Raw genomic sequence first — 13,925 nt, 5'->3', positions numbered from 1 at the left:
ACTGAGCACAGATATGGAGCGTTTTTCAGGCAGAGAACGTATAATACTGGTGGTCACTGGTCAGCTAAACTCTACACTGTACTCCTCCTATATAATACTGCTGGTCCCCAGTCCCCACAATAAAGCAGTGTGAGCACAGATATATGCAGCACACTGAGCACAGATATGGAGCGTTTTTCAGGCAGAGAACGGATAATACTTGTGGTCACTGATCAGCAAAACTCTGCACTGTACTCCACCTATATAATACAGCTGCTCCCCAGTCCCCACAATTAAGCAGTAAGCACAAACGGAGAGGACGCCAGCCACGTCCTCTCCCTAACATTTCCAATGCACGAGTGAAAATGGCGGCGACGCGCGGCTCCTTATATAGAATCAGAATTTCGCGAGAATCCAATAGCGGGATGATGCCGTTCGGGCGCGCTCGGATTAACCGAGCCATACGGGAGAATCCGAGTATGCCTCGGACCCGTGTAAAATGGGTGAAGTTCGGGGGGTTCAGTTTCCGAGGAACCGAACCCGCTCATCACTAATATCAGCCCAAATGTATTAAGCCTTAACAAGAGATAAAGTGGAGATGGATAAAGAGTGATACATGACCAGCTAACCAGCTCCTGTCATTTATTAAACAGCCTGTGACATGGCAGTTAGGAGCTGATTGGCTGGTCATTTATCACTCTTTATCCATCTCCACTTTATCTCTTGTTAAGGCTTAATACATTTGGGCCATCATCTGTTCAATTGAATATATCGTTTACTGATTGATGGGTGTGTGCAAACAATATGTCTGTGAGCGTTGGCGCTGTGTTAATGGCAGGTATAACAGCGCATCTGGCTGTGTGTACAGGCGATCAGTCACAGCTGGGCGGGCATTTGATCAAATGCCCATCCAACTGTGACATGATGACCCATCTAGCGGCCGACTGTAACTGTATATGTTTACCTGGTTCAGCAGCTTGGTCAGTGTGTCGATGGGTCCGCAGACGTGTCGGCCAAGTGTCTACCCAGCTTAAGCCAGTGTTTCTTAAACTCAGCCCTTAGGAACACTAACAGCTCATGTGCATACTGTATATTTGATTGATGCTAGCAAAGTCCCTAAAATGATCCTAATCTGCTTGTTTATAGGTATAGATATAAATTGAAGAATCAGAATCTGAAATAAAGTGGTCAGTCTCTTAAGAAATAAGTATTAACTACAAATCTTTACCCATAGTCTCAGCAAAGTCTGTAGAATGGTTCTTAATGGTAGACAGCGGGATACTCAGAACACATATCAGTGGTATAATCAAGCCTAGGTTGTCACAGTCTGCATTCAGGGGCCCCCTGTCCCTCTGTTGCTTGCTCAACCCTGTGGCAGTTCTGAGTTCGTGGGGGCAGATGTACTAAGCTTTGGAGAGTGATAAACTGGAGAGACATCAACTACCAACCAATCAGCTCATAACTGTCATTGTTCAAACACAGCCTGTCACATGGCAGTTCAAAGCTGCCTGACTAGTACTTTATTTTTCTCCACTTTTAGTACTATCTCCCCCATTACTATAGAACTTTCAGTGCTGCTAGACAATTTGAAGTGACATTTGTTGGCTCCATTTCTCAACTGCGAATAGCAGATGCTCCCTGTACTGATCAGTTGATGGCTGCTGTTATAATAATCAGCCTATACTGTTAACCAATCACATGCTTTCTTTTGCTTACAATGACAAGAGTAATGAAGCAATAAAGGGAGCTTCAATAAGCCAGAGGAGTGATTAAATGACTCTAGACCATCTGCATTAGCTTCTTCACAAACCAAGTACCTGCACACATTATGCTGGTAACGCAAGGGATAGTACACTGATGACTGCACAGAGGCCTCATTCTTTCACCACTTCCTGATGATCAGGATTATGGGAGATGTAGTCTTTTCAGTAACTAATAACATATGACAACAGCAAGAACCCTAAGTATATGAGGGGGTTTCAATAATAAGGCCTCTATAAGGTCTCTCCTGTAATGTTCTAATTTCCCGGCAGGCCAGAGCAGGCAGACCACTGCTTCCCCTCATGGCCATTATACTGCACTTCATATCAGTCATACTGTCCCAACATCAGTTGTAAGATAACGTGGCTGACAGACACATGGTCAAACATACCTCAATGTGCACAGTGTGATCAGATTTTTGCATCTAAGGGGCACATCAGCAGCTAAAATTCATCGTCAACTTGTCTAGGTGTATGGTAATAACGTCACTACATGCTTCTCTGTATGTTTGGTTTCAAAATGAAGAGCTCTACTAATATTACATGCAAAGTCCCTCATGTTTTGCACTTGTTAGTGCAGCTTTAAATTTTAGATCAAACATGCTGCTTTGGAAATAAAACCTTCAGGGGTAAATGTAATAGGGTCCAAGTTGCCAGAGGTCAGGGATTTTGTCCAAAAATGGCTGTATTTTTAAAGCGGCAATCATTTACAAGGCAAAACTAGGTTTGCCTTGTTTACGATTGGCACTTTAAAACTATGGCCATTCTCGGCTGATATGTCGGACCTCTGGCATCTTGGATCCTATTACATTTACCCCATAGTGTTTAAAATAACATGAAAATAATAGAAACCCACAGTGACATACAGACATCATAATTTATACAATAAGAGTCTTTTATGAAAAAATTCAGAAGTACATTATGGAAGTCACTATTCCAGGCCCCCATTCCACATTTTGGAAGCTCCTATTCTAATGTATTTAGCTTAGTGATCCACAATAGGACCGTGAATGTCTCTATAGGTGACACCATCCCAAGGGTCATTGGGCTTGATTAATTTTCACCTATCACATCTGTAAATGTTGTCTTACTTTATCATATACATCCACATAAATACATTCTTCCTGTGCAAAGTATACCTAGACATGCCATGCCATGATCTCATCTGTGCTTACACTGTGCAAACGTAGACGCAAACCTACACAAAATTTGTATACTACAAGAATGCATTCCTCCAGCTTCGTAAAGGCTCTTAAATTTTACAATTAGAACATAGTTGGTTTTGCCTCTGTTTGTGAAAATTATTGGTGAGGAACAAAAATATGAAGAATTTCACAGCAGTGGACAACAACATGGAGAGGATGGTCCCCCTGGGGGAAATAGTGTATCAGTTTTACACGTGTTTTAGAAATCAGATGTCATCAAAAATATACAAGTATTAGCTTAATGGTTCTTACAAGTACTTATCATCCAGGACATGTTAGAACACAGATGCCCCGCAGGCAGTGTCTTCAGTGTTTAAGAAATTATAAAAATAGCTCTAAATGTCTGTTGTGAGAAGTGTGGGTATGTTAAACTGAACCTGTCTCCTTCATATAAAACTACATACATGGCTTCAAAACATCAGCCTATGTTTTAGCTGGGTGACTTTCTGCTTTATTTTTTTTAATTTTTTTTTAATCCTATAACTTTTCAAGCATGCCCTGGTCTCTCCATTCTTCTCTTGACCTTCTCCCTAGCTAAATACCATCCAATTTATTTTCTCCCTTGTGCCTCCAAGTTCTGCTAGAGGGTAGAGTATGACTATTTCAACTACTTTCGCTCTTCCTGCTATCTCCTAGATTATCACTAATGACCTCCTCCTAGCCAAATGTATAGTTCTCTATTCTAATATTATTTCACCTTACAGCTGCATTTGGCACTGTTGACCACCCCATTCTCCTCCCAACACACCACTTAATTGCGCTTTGTGACTCTGCTAGTTCACCTCCTATTTGTCAAACAGCTCCTTCTCTGTATCTACACTCACCTCCACCTCCATGTATCCTCTGCTTCACCTGCCTGTTGGGACCCCCAAGAGTTTGTCCTTGATCATCTGTTGTCTCTTTCCATGTCTTCCTGCTGCAAGTTTATCAGTTCCTTTGGACTTTGCTACCATCTCTACGCCGAGAATACCCAACTTTGCATTCTTCTTTGGATCTCTCTTCCACCTACCCCACCCTCTCTCTCTCTGTTGGGAATGTGTCACAACTCTTGCAGAGATGGTATGGATGGTGACTGTACCTGTAGGATTGGCATAGATCCAGAACAGAGGAGTGAAATCTTATGTATCAGTGGTTTTCACCAGGGACCCCCGATACACAGTTTGTGGGCCACTGACAAGAGACTCATCAGATGGCCTGGATCAGAATGCTGGGTTTTACACTGGGAGTCAAAACAAACTAGACAATGCAGTACTGGATATGATTTAATTCTCTGACACAGGTTAATGCCCAGACGGGGTGCGGTTTAAATTTGGTGCCATCTTGACTTCACGCTTTTGGCATGACTGTCCTTTTAGATCTAAAACAGAGCTGCATGCACAGCTGTAAGGGAACAGCAGCCATCTGTACAGAGCTATCCACAGCAGCAGGAGGAAGGAAATGCCGGCAGTCCCCCACAACAGACGGCGAGAGGGACCACTGGTCAGCTAGGGAAGCACTTCAGCATGTGGATGCTGCTGACCAGCAACCATCCACAATGCAGACACTGCTGTCCTGAGGGACCAGCTCCATATGACCCAGTAAGCAAGGGTGGGGCTTCAGCATGCTGATATACAATGTTTCAGTCATCTCTGTTCCCCAAGTCTGAAATCCTGCTGTCTCCAATGGTGCTGAGGAGGGGTGGTCTTCAGTATGCGGGCTCTTTCCTCTAGTAACATAGTAACATAGTATCTAAGGTTAAAAAAAGACAATTGTCCACACCTCCCCTGTGTTTGCACCCCCCCCCCCCCCAGTACCAGGGCCCGGCAGAGCTGTCGTGCCCCTGACTGTCTCCACTACTGCAATATTTTCAGAATCAGGTCCTTCCTCTACCTGCATGCTACAGTACTAATGCTCTCATAATTTTCCCCCTGAATTACTGTAATCTACTCCTATCTGGCTCTGGCCATTGTAACTCCCACCAAGCCCCTCTTTAATTTATCCTCAAATCCGCCTAATTTTCCTTTTTCATCCCTCAAAATCTGCGGAGTCTCCTGCAGAATGCGGGAGGGTAGGCAATTATAACTTGCAATGTAAGTATGCATTAATTTTTTATTTTCTCAGCTTCTCTCCAGCCAAAACAACGTATTGGTTTTGGGGGTAGTGATCCTTTAACTCCATTTTCAGATCCCTTTTTACCATTTGTTGAAGCCTAATTTTTGTGCTAAACTCGCCATTAGGTATGTATTTATATTTATGTCACATTTGTACATATAAATAGCTTTTGCCTTTTCCACGCATGTAATGCTCCTTCTTGTATAAAATGCATCGGTATGGAGCATATTGAACAGGATGACTGACTTCCCTGGACATACAGTAGGGTACAACAACCCATACTAGTTTTTTTTTCAGACATTCAGGAATTTATAAATGGCACCAGGGTCTGTCTAGAGCTGCATTGATCCCTGACGAGGACATTATAGGGGGTGGGTGAAGTGAATTTAGTAAGTTTGCTCTGTATAGATTCATCTGTGTCATGGCTCCCAGATCGCTCCCTCATCCCAGTGCTCACTCTGCTCAGTGAATGATGTGAGTACTGGAAACAGAAACAACAGGTCGCAACAGCCCCTGCTGCTCTGGAAGTGAGACTGTGAATCTCAGGAGCGGTTCTAGGCACGAGCAAGCCGGGCGGGTGCCCATCAGCGGCAGCCGCTGGAGGCTGGAGCTCACTCCTGACTCAGCCAGTGTGCGGCTGTGCGACGCTATTGGAGAGACATCAATATCAGAGGAGCGGGCGCCAGACAGAGGGCAGCAGCGGTCCGGAAGCAGGAGTGGGGCTGGTGAGCATTGTGTGTTTTTGTGTGTGTGTGTGTGTGAGCTGTGCTACTAGGGGATATCTCTACAGGGGGCATCTCCACTGGGGGCATCTCTATAGGGGGCATCTCCACTGAGGGCATTTCTACTGGGGGCATCACTACAGGGGGCATCTCTAATGGGGGCATAACTACGGGGGACATCTCTACAGGGGGACATCTCTACTGGGGGTATCTCTACTGGGTGCATAACTACAGGGGGAATTCTACTGGGGGCATAACTACAGGGGTCATCTCTACTAGGATAATCTCTACTGGGTGCATAACTACAGGGGGAATTCTACTGGGGGCATAACTACAGGGGTCATCTCTACTAGGATAATCTCTACTGGTGGTATCACTACTGGAGTAATCTCTACTGGGGGCATAACTGCAGGGGGCATATCTACAGGGGGTATATCTACACGGGGCATAACTACACTGGGGGCATTACTACTGGGGGCACTACTAGTGAGGCCATTGCATAGGGGGCACTTAATAAGTGCAATGTTCATATGGGTCTACCTGGTGCATTGTGTATAAGGGGATACCTGGTGCAATGTGTGCAAGGGGCTACCTTGCATAACGTGTATAAGGGGCTCTGCTCTACTGTGGCGTAATGTGTGTAAGGGGCTCTAACATGGTATAAGGGGTACTACTGTGTTTTGTAAAGTGACTGACGGACTCTACTGTGTGGTGTAATGTGACTGACGGACACTACTGTATGGTGTAATGTAAATTGGTACTATTCTGTGGCCACGCCCCTTCTCTATGAAGCCACACTTCTATTTTTTAGACGCGCACTAACCCTATTTTGCCTGTCAGGGAACTTTCGCCCTGGGCGCCACAAGGTTTACAACCAGCCCTGACTGTGATGATTGTGATGTGTTGAGTAACAGGCAGGGAGTAGGCATAACTATCACAAATTCCCACGAGGACACCTGCTGCTGTTCTCATAAGGGAAATGGTCAGAACACATGTCAGCTGGAGAGTAGCCCAGGACTTCCTACTGTAGCTTGCCTCTCGTGAGGAGAGTGGTCTCAGAGCCCTGCAAAGACAGGACAGGACACTGTGAACTTGTAAATCATATTATTAAAACTAAGAAAAGGATAAATGATAAAACAAATTTAATAGAAGATTATGAATCCTGTCTTTTACACTTTAATTATTCCAACAAAAAGTACAAAACGGACTTCCCACCCCTCCCCTCTATGTAATAACATCCATATTATATATTAGAGATGTGCGGCGGGCACTTTTGTGTTTTGTGCTTTGGTTTTGGTTTTGGATCTGGATCCTCGCTTGTGTTTTGGATCTGGATTGGTTTTGCCATAACCACCCTTTTGGGTTTTGGTTATGGATCTGGATGATTTTTGAAAAAAAACTCCATAAAAACAGCTAAAACACAGAATTTTGGGGGAAATTTTGATCGTACAGTATTATTAACCACAATAACATTCATTTCCACTCATTTCCAGTGTATTCTGAACACCTCACACCTCACAATATTGTTTTTAGGTCAAAAGGTTGCACTGAGGTCGCTGGATGACTTTGCTAAGCGACACAAGTGTGCTGCACAAACACCTGGCCCATCTAGGAGTGGCACTGCAGTGTCAGATGGGGTGGCACGCAGTGGCTGAATGTCGAAAGTGGCCTGCAGTTTCTTTGGCCACCGACAGCATCTCCCGCACGCCCCTGTCATTTAAAAAAAAAATTCTGCACCACAAAATCAATTGTATGTGCAAAACATGAGACGTGCTGGAATTTGTCCAGATGTAATACACGCACAATATTGGTGGACTTATACGGCAGTACCACTGGACTTATACGGCAGTACCCCTGAACTTATACGGCAGTACCCCTGAACTTATACGGCTGCACCACTGGACTGGACCTATACGGCAGTAGTACTGGACTTATACAGCAGTACCCCTGAATTTATACGGCAGTACCCCTGATCTTATACGACCTCACCACTGGACTGGACTTATACGGCAGTACCACTGGACTTATACAGCAGTATCCCTGGACTTCTACGGCAGTACCCCTGAACTTATACAGCTGCACCACTGGACTGGACTTATACGGTAGTACCACTCTACTTATACGGCAGTACCCCTGAACTTATACGGCTGCACCACTGGTCTGGATTTATACAGCAATACTACTGGACTTATACGGCAATACCCCTGATCTTATACGGCTGCACCACTGGACTGGACTTATACGGCAGTACCACTGGACTTATACGGCAGTACCCCTGAACTTATATGGCTGCACCACTGGACTGGACTTATATGGCAGTACCACTGGATTTATAAGGCAGTACCCCTGAACTTATATGACAGTACCGCTGAACTTATACGGCTGCACCACTGGACTGGACTTATATGGCAGTACCACTGGACTTATATAGCAGTACCCCTGGACTTATACAGCAGTACCCCTGATCTTATACGGCTGCACCACTGGACTGGACTTATACGGCAGTACCCTTGAACTTATACAGCAGTACCCCTGGACTTATACGGCAGCAGCACTAGACTTATGGTAGCACAGGACACCACCACTGGACTTATGGCAGCACAGAACACCACCACTGGACTTATGGCAGCACAGGACACCACCACTGGACTGATGCAGCACAACACAGCACTGGAATGACACATAAGAGCAGATCGCCTCGTTCTGGTTTCTGAGTCTGGCGGGAAGTTCCGTGCCAGACTCAGATCTGGGCTCGGGACATGATGTTCGGTAGGGTTCGGTTCTCAGAGAACTGAACCCGCTCATCTCTGCTATATATACAGTAATGTTTTCTGATTTGTGCATTTTTCCTCTTCCTGTGCGGGTTGCATCAAACATTGCATTTTGCATGAGATGCATACCGCCAGTCATCGTAAGCATAGTGGCATTCTTTACCGCCATATGCCCCCCCAAAAATTACAAAGGACAGCTCTCCCGACAACAGCTGTTCTTTTCTATAGAAGGAATCCTGTGTAGACCTGGTAGTCCTTCTTTGATGCATGCTGCCATGGGGATGGGGGATCGGGGTGCTAGGAGGGATCCGACTGGATCCTTCTCAGAGGGCAGGCGAAAAAAAGCACATAGAAGGGGCTAATACTGTGCTGTATCTTAATTTTGTTTTAAATTTAGTTGGAACAACCATTTTCTGGCGTCTTTCACCGTGTGAGAGCAAATGGCTGATTATCGTTTGCCCCCACACACTGACAGATTATTATTCCAACCAGTCAACTAATACTCTATATGGCCAGCATTAGTCTTGAAGAGAAATAACATGGATGACTCACAAATGTCGACATGTTAGAATGTTGAATCACTCACAAATGTAGAATGTTGACATTTAGGGGTCTATTTACTAAGCCTTGGATGGAGATAAAGTCGACAGAGTTAAAGTACCAGCCAATCTGCTCCTAACTGTAATTTTTCAAACACAGCCTTTGACATGGCAGTTAGGAGCTGATTGGCTGGTACTTTATCTTCATCCACTTTATCTCCATCAAATGCTTAGTAAATAGACTCCACAGTCCCTGGTGGCCCATTGGTGACTCATCTGCTCCCAACAGCCGCAGTGGCCCCAGCGCGGTTTTTCTGGGACCTGACGGTTAAGTGAGTTTGACTTTCTGAGCAGACCTCACTGAATGGTGCTGGTGCTGTTCCATGGAAATATATATATATATATATTTTTTATTGTTAGAGGTTATATAAAGAAGTGATGACTCCCCCCTGACCCCACACCTCTCAGATACTGCACCTCGCCTGAATCTTTATGCCATATCAAACAGGGAGTATGGTGCTTGGATTATTGGATTAGATGGATACATTTTGGGGGGATGTGGGGTATCCATAAATTTGAGGCCATAAAGCTATTTTTCAGTCATTAGTACAGTCTGAAAATGATTGCCTTAAGCCACACACCCTGGTTACACTCCTGGCCACACAATCTGTTTGGAAATCTGCCAATCACAAGGTCGGAATTAACTGGCAAAGTATAGTCTGTGCACAATTTGCTGAGAGATTAACTCTTATCAACAAATTTCTGACCACATATCTGGACCACCATGCTGTCATTACCAGTGGTGGTCCAGTAATGGGTCAATGAGCAGGTCTACCTCCTTTAAAAACCCTATATATCAAGGTGCCATACAGGGGCACTTAAAAAGAGGAGGAGGCCTGTGTGCAGACTCCATCTGAGCCCCCTCCTCTGTAGCCGACAGCGCTGTAGACTCTAGTGACCCTAGTAGGGTCACTAGGAGATATTATTACATTTGTCATGCTATCTATTTTTTTCAGCACCTACTTTACTTTAATAATATGTCAATATCTTTAAATTAAATTCTTGAATAGAAAATAAAAAACACCCCCTAAACAAAATATAGATAAAAAAGTAGATGTGCCCTGGCCCCTCATTGTTTAAATAAAGTACATACTATAAATAAGTTATTTCATACAAATGGTTATTCGCCCCAACAGAGACATGCTGGAGAATCAATGCTCAGCGATTCTGCCTCCCCACCCTCCTGCATCAGCTTTCTTCTTGTTTTGCCTTAAATTATGATTCACTGGGTTGGGGCTGCAATGCCGGTGGTTGGCATTTCCAAATACTGACCATGGCATTCTGATTGTTAGAACCTGACAGGGGTCGGGAAACAATTATAACTAACCCCCCTAACCCCTGCAGCCTAACCCTAACCCTTCCTGGTGGTGCCTAACCCTAATGCCCCTTTCCCACAGCCTAAACTTGACCCCCCCCCCCACAGCAGCCTAAACCTAACCCTCCTTCCCGCAGCCTAACCCTCCGCCCCCCCGCCAGCCTAAACCTAACCTCTTTCCATGAGGCTCTCTGACATCCCACCAGTTCTTCGGTTGGGATCCCGGCTGTCAGGATACTGGCGCCGGCGTTCTGATCCATGTCGGGATTCCGGCGTTATGACAGCCGGAACCGGGATCCCGACCGTCATGATCCTGACCAAATACCCTTTCGCTGATTCACTGATTATTTTTCTTATTTTTGGTTGGGAAAGCTAAGTAATAATATTGTAGTCACAATCTGATTTTCAAAGAAGGAAATATAAAGGTGCTTCCTATGATGTCAGAAAATATAAAATTGAACAATATTACACAATACTATATTTACAAGCAGTCTAATTTGTATGTGACAACTTTATTTTCATGACAAGCTGACAGATGAATGTGATGATATCTGTTATGGACTACAAACATTTACGCTGAGTTCTAGGTAAAAAGGTTTCTTGAAGGGGAAAGGTTAGCTCATTAACACCTTCAATCAAAACACACGTTCTTCTTTCTAATATATAATACATTATTTTTCACGCATACCCATAATGCATCTGCTGATTTCACACCTCCATGCTTTAAACATTGCAGCACAGATCTCTCGTTTATAAGGGACTTTCAAGATGTTCGGCTGATGTCACAGGTCGGCATTTAAAATTCAGTTTTCTGATTCTATCATGCAATCGCAATTTACTGCCCTGTGAATACTGCGGATGTGAAGCAACTGGGACCCCACATTTTAGGTCTAATGAAAGCAGCTCTTTCTTAGCTTAAAAACAGCCAAATGTAACCATGCAGTTCACTAAGCTTTTGGCAGCGTGTTAGAAATGCTATTTATTCCCAGCTGGCAGGGTCTGTGGCAAGCTATGTATATGTAGAAGTGCAGGGCTATTTAGAACTTCCCTTGCAATAAGTTGTTGGAGTTATTCCCAAATCACTTTTGCTTTTTAGAAAAACTTCCCCACAAGCATCAATAACAGAAAATAGCAGCACAACTGTTCTTAAGGCTGTATTGCTAGTACAATGGCGATTCTATGCAAGGTATGCTCAGTAGCCTCCTGGAAATAACACCTTTAGTGTATTACATTCTATGGCAGCAATATTAGAGGGTTGGGATTCGGGGGCCTGGCATTTGGAATCCTGCCGGTCAACATACCGACGCTGGAATCCCGAGTGTCGGTGCGGGAGCGCAACGAAGCCCCTCAGCGGGCTAGGTGACTTGCTGCGCTTACCACAGGTTATATTCCCATTCTATGGGGGTCGTGGGAATAGTCCCTGTCAGTTGGCATGCCGACTGTTGGGCTGTTAAGCAGGCGGGATCCTGGTGGTGGTATAGTGACCGGCGGTCTCCTGTAACTAGATCCCATATTAGAGATATTCAAAACGCCAGGTGTTTTATTTTTGTATATGGATTTCACCCCAAAATGTATTAGTATTTATATAATTTGCACTAATGTACTAATCTATTTTATAATGACCACCTCTCTTAATTATCAGTCATTTGACCATGAGCCTCATTGTTCAAGTTGGCTGGCTGAAACTGCTATTTATACCCAGCGCCGGAGGAGGGCCCTCCGACACCCAGTGTCAGCTCTGCTCCCGAACACGTGATGTCATGTCAGAGGACAGGCCGCTGGCAGGAGAAAGTGTGGAGCTGCCTGGATGCACTACACACTGCAGGGTGCATGGCCGGGGCATATTTTGGACGTTCCGAGCAGCATCACGACTAATCCATTCATACCTACTTTTAATTTCTCCTCTCCCGGAGGAGCCCAGGGAGCAGACTCTGTGGGCCACTTATGGGAGGCAGGGCCGGGCAGCCACCCCATTGTGGCAAAGTGCCATGAATCACAAGTCTGCTGGCAGGTGGTGGGACTAAATAATATGATGTGTGTTATTTAGCCCTGCCCCCTCTACACAAAGCCTCAAATACTAGGTATAATCTCCTCATCCTGCCCCCTTCACTAGGAAACAGGTGGGATGCGGGAAATGTGGCCGCACTTCTGTGGGTGCGGGAGAATAGGCAAGTATGTACTAGCCGCAGGGTGCCATTCCAGAGGCCGTGGGGCAACAACTGTGCCATCTCCAGGGCCCTGCTCTCTGTGTCATCACAGCCTCACCTCCCATTGCACAGAGGGTGGTGGGGCTGCGATGACACAGTTCATGGTGCCATCACCCCCACTAATGACACTTGGGCTTTCGAGTATAGGGTCGGCAGATTGAATCAGCCTATGTATTATAGTATCTAATATGCCCCTGAAAATTAACATTCCTTATCGTTGCATATGGCGGCAATAAGCAATATCTTCTCAGGAATGTTCCCTATATAAATAAACATTATGAAAAGAATATTGAAGATTAAACAGGTCATGCTGAGGAATCCAATAGCAAGAATGTCATTTCTGTGCCTGATTTATTTGCACCATCACAAAATAAGAGATTTGTATATTTTGGGGCATTGATATTGTTTCGGGATAAGAGCCTGTACAGCATGAGCCTTATAGAATAGCCTGTGAGAAGCAGGAGCAGCTGTGATTCCGGCCCAGGTAGCACACAGAGATGCATTTCTTAATAATACAAATAATTCCCATGCTTAGGTTGTAGATTAAACAGGACATGCATGGTCGGGTATGGGTCGTTGTGTCGACTCAACTTAGGTCGACAGTCATTAGGTCAACCACGGAAGGTCAGCATGGGCATTAGGTCGATGTGAACTAGGTCGACATGGGCATTATGTTGACATGTACTAGGTCGACAGATGAAAAGGTAGACATGAGTTTTTGGACTTTTTTTGGTGTTGTTTTCTTTGTAAAGTGACGGGGGAATCCCAATTAGTGCACCGTGTCCCCTCACATGGCTCGCTTCGCTCACCATGCTTTGGACTAGGTTGACATGGGCATTAAGTCGACATGTACTAGGTCAACAGGTGAAACGGTCGACATGAGTTTTTGGACTTTTTTTGGTGTCGTTCTCTTCGTAAAGTGACGGGGGAACCCCAATTAGTGCACCCTGTCCCCTCACATGGCTCGCTTCGCTCACCATGCTTTGGACTAGGCCAACATGGGCATTAAGTCGACATGTACTAGGTCGACAGGTGAAACGGTCAACATGAGTTTTTGGACTTTTTTTGGTGTTGTTTTCTTCGTAAAGTGACAGGGGAACCCCAGTTAGTGCACCGTGTCCCCTCACATGGCTCGCTTCGCTCGCCATGCTTCGGGCAAGGTGCCTCGCTTCGCTCGGCACAGGTTACCGTTCCAATCATAGTCCACGTGGATCGTCAAGTATGAAAAAATTAAAAAAAATGGAGAAAAATGTGAAAAACTCATGTCGACCTTTTG

This window comes from Pseudophryne corroboree, chromosome 4, assembly GCF_028390025.1.
Source record: "Pseudophryne corroboree isolate aPseCor3 chromosome 4, aPseCor3.hap2, whole genome shotgun sequence".
NCBI classification, from domain to species: Eukaryota; Metazoa; Chordata; class Amphibia; order Anura; family Myobatrachidae; genus Pseudophryne; species Pseudophryne corroboree.
This window is presented reverse-complemented; position numbering follows the sequence as displayed.